Raw genomic sequence first — 9393 nt, 5'->3', positions numbered from 1 at the left:
CAGAGTTATTTCTTCTGCTCCATGACGGGAACTCCCAAAATAATTTTTTTTTTGTCTTTTTGTGTTTTTCTTGAGCTGCTCCCCCGGCATATGGAGGTTCCCAGGCTAGGGGTCTCATCAGAGCTGTAGCCACCGGCCTGCGCCAGAGCCACAGCAACGCGGGATCCGAGCCGTGTCTGCAACCCACACCACAGCTCACTGCAACGCTGGATCCTTAACCCACTGAGCAAGGCCAGGAATCATACCTGCAACTTCATGGTTCCTAGTCGGATTCATTAACCACTGAGCCATGACGGGAACTCCATATTTTTTTTTTGCCACGAGAACTGTCCTAAAGAGATAATCAGAAGTGTGCAGAGATTTTACCACAAGAATGTTAATTGCTATGTAGTTTTTAACATCAAGGAAAGATATATAATAACCTTAATTCACAATTTGGAATTGGTTAAATAAATTTTGATGCATCCCTATTCTGGGTAGTACATAATACTATTTAGCCATTAAAAGTCATATTAGGAGTTCCTGTCATGGCGCAGCAGAAACGAATCCAACTAGGAACCATGAGGTTTTGGGTTCCATCCCTAGCCTCGATCAGTGGGTTAAGGATCCGGTGTTGCCGTGAGCTGTGGTGTAGGCCGCAGACATGGCTCAGATCTGGCATTGCCATGGCTCTGGCATAGGCCGGCAGCTGTAGCTCCGATTAGACCCCTAGACTGGGAGCCTCCATATGCTGTGGGTGCGGCCCTAAAAAGATAAAAAGACAAAAAAAAAAGTCATATTAAAGAGTCCCCTCATGGCTCAGTGGGTTAAGGATCTGGCGTTGTCACTGCTGTGGCTCTGGTTATAGCTGTGGTGTGGGTTCCATCCCTGGCTGGGGAACTTCCACATGCTGTGCGCATGGCCAAGAGTAAAATGAAATAAAATTGTTTTTTAAAGTCATGTTAACAGAAAGGTTATAATTAGCTAAAGCAAACATGATAACAAGATAGTGTAGTATTTATAACACATGTAGAAGAAAAATGTATAATAGCACAAAGATGAAATAGAAGGTAATTGTTCTAAAGTTCCTATGCTATACATGAATTGGTGTGATAGGACTTGAAGGTAGAGAATAATAAGTTAAAGATATCTACTACAAAACCTTAAAGTAATGTCTAACCCCCCTGTAAGAAATAAACAAGGCAATATAGCTAATAAGTCAATAGAAGTGATAAAGTAGAATCAGTTAAAAAACTAAACAAATTCCAATAGAAGACAGAAAAAGTAGAAAGGGGCAACAGTGAACAGATGGGACCAACAGAAAACAAATAGCAAGATGGTAGATTTAAATACAACCATATCACTAATCAAATTGTATGTAAGTGGTCTAAATAATGCAAATAAATGGTAGAGATTGTCAGGATAAAAAGTTGAAAGACCTAACTATGTGTGGTCAACAATAAACCCACCTAAAATGTAAAGACAGGAGTTCCCATTGTGGTTCAGTGCGTCAAGAACCCGACTAGTATCCATGAGGATGCGGTTCGATCCCTGGCCTCACTTAGTTGGTGCGATTCGATCTGGTGTTGTTGCAAGCTGTGGTGTAGGTTGCGGATGTGGCTTGGGTCTGGCGTTGCTGTGGCATAGGCTAGCAGCTATGGCTCTGATTCTACCCATAGCCTGGGGACTTCCACATTGCTGCAGGTGTGGCCCTAAAAAGAAAAAAAAATTAAAATGTAAAGACACAAATAGGCTAAAGTATAAGAATAGGAAAAAAATTACACCGTGCTAACACTAATCAAAATAAAGTTCAAATGGCTGCATTAACTTCGACAAAGTAGATAGCAAAGAATATTACCAGGAAAAAATGAAGTCATTTCATAATGATAAAGGGATCCATTCATCAAAAAGGCATAGCAATCCCAAGTCTTTATGTAACTAATATCATAGTGGTTCAAAATACATGAAGCTAAAACTTAGAACTGAAAGGAAAAACAGACAAATCCAAACAAATTATTGCCGGAGATTTCGACACCCCTCTCTTAATAATTGAATAATTGTTAAAGAATTAGACTGAAAATCAGTAGACATGTAGACTTGAAAAGTATGATTAATTAACTTAATTGATATTTATAGAACACTACAACCACAAACATCAGAATACAAATTTTAAGTGAGCATTTGTCAAGATAGACAATACTCTGACTTATAAAACAAGTCTTAATATATTTTAAATTATTTAAATAATATGAAGTATGTTTTCTCACCACAATGGAATTAAATTAGAAATCAATAATAGGAGTTCCCTTCGTGGCTCAGTGGAAACGAATCTGACCAGCATCCATGAGGATGCAGGTTTGATACCTGGCCTTGCTCAGTGGGTTAAGGATCCAGCATTGCTGTGAGCTGTGGTGTAGGTCGAAGACGCGGCTCGGATCTGGCGTTGCTGTGGCTGTGGTGTAGGTTGGCAGCTGCAGCTCCGATTAGACCCCTAGCCTGGGAACCTCCATATGCCTCAGGTGCAGCCCTAAAAAGATCAAGGAAAAAAAAAACCAATAACAGATATCTGGAAGTCCCCAAATATCTGGAAATTAAATTGTACACTTCTAAATAATTCATGAATCAAGGAAGAAATCAAAAGGGAAATTAGAAAGTGTTTTGAAGGAATAAAATAAAAAGGGCAATATGTTAGAATTTTTGAGGTGTAGCTAAAGCATAAACTTACTAAGAGGGAAATATAAACATGTTTAAATCTAAATATACTTGGACAGGAGTTCCCGTCGTGGCACAGTGGTTAAAGAAGAATTCGACTAGGGACCATGAGGTTGCGGGTTCGATCCCTGACCTTGCTCAGTGGGTTAAGGATCTGTGGTTGCCGTGAGCTGTGGTGTAGGTCGAAGATGCGGCTCGGATCCCGCGTTGCTGTGGCTGTGGTGTAGGCTGGCGGCTACAGCTCCGATGACACCCCTAGCCTGGGAACCTCCATATGCCGCAGGAGTGGCCCTAGAAAAAGCAGAAAAAGCAAAAAAAGCAAAAAAAAAAAATATATATATATATACACTTGGACATTTATAGACGTAAGGGCTTACATGAAAAAACAATAAAGTTACTGATTCAGTGATCTAAGCATACACTTTAAGAAATCAAAAATGTAAGAGCAAATTAAGGTAATAAGGAAAAAACAGTAAAAATTAGAACAGAAATCAATGAAGTAGGAAACAATAAATTTAGAACAGAGGAAAACCGGTGAAATCAAAAGCTGATATTTAAGGAAATCAGTGAAATTGATGATTTTCAGCCAGACTCTAGAAAAAAAATGCAATAAGACAATGATTATCAGTATCCCTGGCCCAGGAACTTCTGCATACCTCAGGCACAGTCCAAAAAAAAATAAATAAATAAAAAAATAAAGACTCTAACCAATGGTTCTCAATTTGGGGTGATTTTGACCTCCAGAAGACATTTAGCAATGTCTGGAGACATTTTTGGTTTCCCAAACTGAGGGAATACTACTGATATCTATTGGATGGAGGCCAGGGATGCTGCCAAACATTCCAAAAGACACAGGACAGTCCCGCAAACAAAGAATTACCTGGCCCAAAATGTCAATAATGCTGAGATTGAGAAATCCTGGTATAAACTCTAAAGCAACCATTGAAATAGAAACTTTAAGAAAAAAAAAAGAAATAGAAACTTTCTTGCAGATATGGACAGGCAGATCCAAAAATGTATATGGAAATTAAAAGAATGCAGAAAAACAAAAAAACCCAAATCTTTAAAAAGAAGAACAAAGTTGGGAGACTCCCACTTCCCGAATTCACAACTTGCTACAAAGATATAGTAATTAAAAAGTGTGTTAACTCAAAATGATCATAGATGTAAATGTTATCTGAAGAGAAACCAGAGCATCAAATGATCGTAGATCTAAATGTAAAAGCTAGAACTATAAACACTGAGAAGATAGACGAGTAAGTCTTCATGACCTTTAGTTAAGAAAGATTTTCTTAGCTATGACACCAAGAACAGAGGTAACAACAAAAAATTGATAAATTGGACTTCATCGAAATTAAAAACTTTTGTATTTCAAAGGATTCTATCAAGAAATGGGAGTTTCTGGTGTCGCGCAGAGGAAACGAATCTGACTAGCATCCATGAGGATGTGGGTTCGACCCCTGGCCTCACTTGGTGGGTTAAAGGATCTGGCCTTTGCTGTGAGCTGTGGTGTAGGTCGCAGATGCAGCCTGCATCTGGAGTTGCTGTGGCTGTGGTGTAGGCTGGCAGCCAGCTCCAATTCAACCCCTAGCCTGGGAACCTCCATATGCCGCAGGTGCGGACCTAAAAAGAGACCAAAAAAAAAAAATTTGAAAAGACAACCCGTGGAATGGGAGAAAATTTTTGCAAATCTTATATTTGATAAAGGTCTAGTATCCAAAATATATAACTCTAAAAAATCAAGAGTAAAAAGACAACCCAACTAAAAATAGGCACAGAATCTGAATAGATATCACTCAAAAAAATACATATACAAATGGCCAGTGAGCTCAAGAAAAAAAAAAATGCTCTACATCATTAGTCGTCTGGTAAATGCAAAATGCAAATCAAAACCACGATGAGGTGCCACTGCACTCCCAGTGGGATGGCTATAGTTTTTAAAATTGACAGTAAAAGTATTGGCAAAGATGTAAAGAAATTGGAGCCCTCATACATTGTTGGTGGGACTGTAAAATGGTCCAGCTACTTTGAAAAAAAGTCTGGCAGTTCCTCAGAAAGTTAAACATAAAGTTATCATATAACCCAGAAATTTCTCTCCCTCTCTCCATATAGAGATGGGTAGATAGGAAGATAGATAGATATTCTCATCCCCATTAACAGTCATTCTCTATTCCCTCTCCTTCCAGCCCCTGGCAACCATGGGTCTGTTTTTTGTCTTTATGGATTTGCCTATTCTGGACATGTCATATAAGTGAAATACATGTGGCTTTTTGTGTTTGGCTCCTTTCACTTAGCCTAATGTTTTGAGGTTCATCCGTGCTATAGCATGGATCAGTATTTCACTTTTTATGGCTGAATAATATTTCATTGTATGGATTTGTCACACCTTGTTTATCCATTCATTAGTTGGTGTACATTTGGGTTGTTCCCATTTTTTTTGTTATGAATAATGCTGCTGTGAACATTTGTGTACATGTTTTTGAGTGGACACATGTCTTCAGTTACCTCTGGTGTTCATTTAGGAGTGGAATTGCTGATAAATTCTATGTTTAACCTTTTTTTTTTTTTTTTTTTGCAACACCCATGGCATGTGGAGGTTCCTGGGCCAGGGATTGAGCCTGTGCCACAGCAGTGACAACACCAGATCCTTAACTTGCTGAACCACTGGGGAACTTCTGTGTTTAACCTTTTGAAGAACTGCCAAACTATTTTTCGAATGGCATCTCTATTTTGTATTCTCTCCAACAGTGTATAAAATTTCTAATTTCTCCAAATCCTCAACATTTCTTATTCTTTTTTTTTATGGCCATGCCTGGGGCATGTGGAAGTTCCCAGTCCAGGGATCGAATCCAAGCTGCAGGCTGTGACCTACCCCACAGCTGTGGCAATGCTGGATCCTTTAAACCCACTGCACTAGGCCAGGGATGGAACCCACACCTCCCCAGCAAGCCAAGCCACTGATGTCAGATTCTTAACCCACTGTGCCACAGTAGGAACTTCCTCATTGTTCTTTTTTAAAGAATAATTATAACCATTGTTGTGAATGTGAAATGTTATCTCATTGTGGTTTTGATGCATTTCCCTCAGGACTATTGATGTTTAACATCTTTTCATATACTTATTAGCCGTTTGTATACCTCCTTTGGAGAAATATCTATTTAGGTTCTTTGCACATTTTTAATTGTTTTTTTTTTATTGTTGGGTGTGAGAACTTTATATAGTCTGGATACTAGTCCCTTATCAGATACATAATTTACAAATATCTTCTCCCATTCTATGGGTTGTATTTTCACTTTTTTGATAGTGTCCTTTGAGACACAAAATTTTTTAATTTTGATGACATCATATATATCTTATTTTTATTTTGTCACTTGTGCTTTTGGCATTATATTTAAGAAACCATTGTTTAATTCAATATCACAAAGATTTAAGTTTATGTTTTCTTCTAAGAATTTATAGTTTTAGGTCTTACATTTATATCTTTGATCCATTTAGGGTTAATTTTTGTTTATGGTGTGAGGTAGGGGTCCAAATTCATTCTTTTGCATGTGGATTGTCCCAGCACCATTTGATAAAGAGACTATTCTTTGACTATTGAATGGATATAGCACACTTTTGAAAAATCATTTGGCCATAGATGTATGGGTTTATTTCTGGACTCTCAGTTCTATCCCATTGCCTCTCCTTATGACAATACCACACTGTTTTAATTACTCTAACTTTTTAGTAAGTTTTGAAATTGGGATGTATGAGTCTTCCAGATTTGTTTTTCTTTTTCAAGATTATTTTGGATTTTCTGGGTTCCTTATATTTCCATATGAATTTTAGGTTAAACTTTTTAATGTCTGAAGAAAAAAGGAAGCAGGAATTTTGAAAGGATTATATTGAAAATGTAGATCAATTTAGGGAGTATTACTGTTTTAGCACTATTAATCTTCTAATCCATGAACACTGGTGTGTTTCCATTTATTTAGTCCTTTAATTTAATTGAATTTTCAACAATATTATATAGTTTTCAGATTAAAAGTCTTATATTTCTTTTGTTAATCTTTTCCTAAGTATTTTGTTTTTTTAATGCTATTTTATTTTATTTTTTAATTTTTTTTTTGTCTTTTGTCTTTTGTTGTTGTTGTTGTTGTTGTTGCTATTTCTTGGGCCGCTCCCGCGGCATATGGAGGTTCCCAGGCCAGGGGTTGAATTGGAGCTGTAGCCACCGGCCTACGCCAGAGCCACAGCAACGCAGGATCCGAGCCGTGTCTGCAACCTACACCACAGCTCAGGGCAACGCCGGATCGTTAACCCACTGAGCAAGGGCAGGGACCGAACCCGCCACCTCATGGTTCCTAGTCGGATTCGTTAACCACTGCGCCACGACGGGAACTCCTAATGCTATTTTAAATGAAAGTGTTTTGTTAATTTCATTTTGAATTGCTCACTGCTAGTGTAGAGAAAAACAATTGGCACTTTTTTTTTTTTGCTTTTGCTTTTTAGGGCCGCATCTGCAGCATATGGAAGTTCCCAGGCTAGGGGTCGAATTGAAGCTACAGCCACTGGCCTACGCCACAGCCACAGCAATGCAGGATCCAAGCCGAATCTGCGACCTACACCACAGCTCACAGCAACACCAGATCCTTAACCCACTGAGCAAGGTTAGGAATCGAACCCGCAACCTCATGGTTCCTAGTTGGATTCGTTTCCATTGCGCCATGGTGGGAACTCTGAGAAAAATAACTGGTTTTTTATACTGGTATTTTATCTTGCAACTTTGGTGAACTTGTTCATTAGCTGTAATAGTCTTTTAGTAGATGCCTTCGGATTTTCTATATACAAGATGATATCATCAGCCAGAAGATTGAGAGGAGGGAAAGGATGTCACCTTCATCCAGCATCTCGTTTGTGAACGTGTTTGCTCTGATGGAAGTCAAATACTTTTATGATTCAAGTTAACTGTTTTATTAAGGTTTTATCATTCTATCTGGGAAGAAACTTTGAATGCAGATTGAATTAAAGAATTTTATTTGGTAAAGACAAAGTAGAATAAATCAAGGTGGTTTCTTTCTCTCTCTTTCCATCTTCCCTTTTTTCCAAGCAAAAGATGTTGACAAAATGCCAGAGTAGAGTAAAAGGACTGTTCTTTGGAGATTTTTTTGTCTTTTTAGGGCTGCACCTGCAGCATATGGAAATTCCCAGGCTAGGGGTCAGATTGGAGCTGCAGCTGCTGGCCTATACCACAACCATAGCAATACCAGATCCAAGCTGAGTCTACAGCCTACAGCACAGCTAACGGCAATGCCAGATCTTTAACCCACTGAACGGGGCCAGGGATCAAACCTGCATCCTCATGGATACTAGTTGGGCTCGTTATTGCTGAGCCACAATGGGAACTCCTGGAGATATTAAAATTTTGAAAAGATTTTATTCTAAAAGTTCAGATACAACCATAAGTAGGTATAGGATTTGATAGGACACTGACTAACAAAATGTAGCGGCCGTCTGTTCTTCCACTTCCTATCCATACACCCTCGTTTGGTAACATCAACCTAGTTTTCCTCAGAAGGATCACTCCTCCTTGACTTTCTCCCTGACTTTCATTCCTGGCATGGTGAGTGGTATTGATGTCACCCCAAACTCCAGAGGTGGGCATGTGACTCAAGCCTGGCCAACTAGAGAAGTTTCTCCCTGTGGCAGCAGAGATTGGTTTATGAATGGACACAGGCAATTCAAGCCGATGAGAGACTCAGAATGTTTATTTGAGCTGCAACTAGAGATTCTCATACTAAGTGAAGAAGTCGGAAAGAGAAAGACGAATACCATGTGATGTCACTTATATGTGGAATTTAAAATATAGCACAAATGAATCTATCTACAGAACAGAAACAGACTCACAGACATGGAGAGCAGACTTGTGGTTGCCGAGGGGGAGGGGGAAGAAGTTGCCGAGGGGGAGGGGGGATGGACTGGGAGTTTGGGGTTAGGAGATGCAAACTATTACATTTAGAACGGATAAGCAGTTAGGTCCTGCTGTATAGCACAGGGAATTATATCCAGTCTCCCGAGATAGACTATGATAGAAGATAATATAAGAAAAAGAATGTGGAGTTCCTGCTGTGGTACAGTGGGTTAAGAATCCAACTGCAGCAGGTTAGGTCATGGCTGAGGCATGGGTTTGGTTCTGGGTCTGGTGCAGTGGGTTAAAGGATCTGGCATTGGTGCAGCTGTGGCATAGGTCACACAGCTCAGATTCAATCTCTAGCCCTAGAACTTCCGCATGCGGTGAAATGCAGCCATAAAATAAAAAAGAAAAATTAAAAAAAGAAAAAGAAGAAGAATGTATATATATGTATGACTGGGTCACTTTACTGTATAGCAGAAATTAACGTAACATTGTAAATAAACTCTAATAAAAAAAATTTTAGGAGTTCCCTGGTGGCTCAGTGGGTCAAGGATTTGGCATTGTCACTGCAGCAGCTTTGGTCACTGTTGTGGCGTAGGTTTGATCCCTGGCCTGGGAACTTCCACATGCTGCAGATTTGGCCAAAAAAAATTCATAAAAAAATTAAAGAGAAAGAATTTTTATTTGAACTATCAGGAAAGAGAAGCTATCTTTTCAAGTGGGAATTAGCCTTTATTGATGTAGGTCTGGCAATGCTGGCAGCCATCTTGCATATCTCGATTTGAAGAGCCTGAGAATGAAGTTGGTGT

Source organism: Phacochoerus africanus, chromosome X (genome assembly GCF_016906955.1).
Source record: "Phacochoerus africanus isolate WHEZ1 chromosome X, ROS_Pafr_v1, whole genome shotgun sequence".
In the NCBI taxonomy this organism is placed as follows: domain Eukaryota; kingdom Metazoa; phylum Chordata; class Mammalia; order Artiodactyla; family Suidae; genus Phacochoerus; species Phacochoerus africanus.
This window is presented reverse-complemented; position numbering follows the sequence as displayed.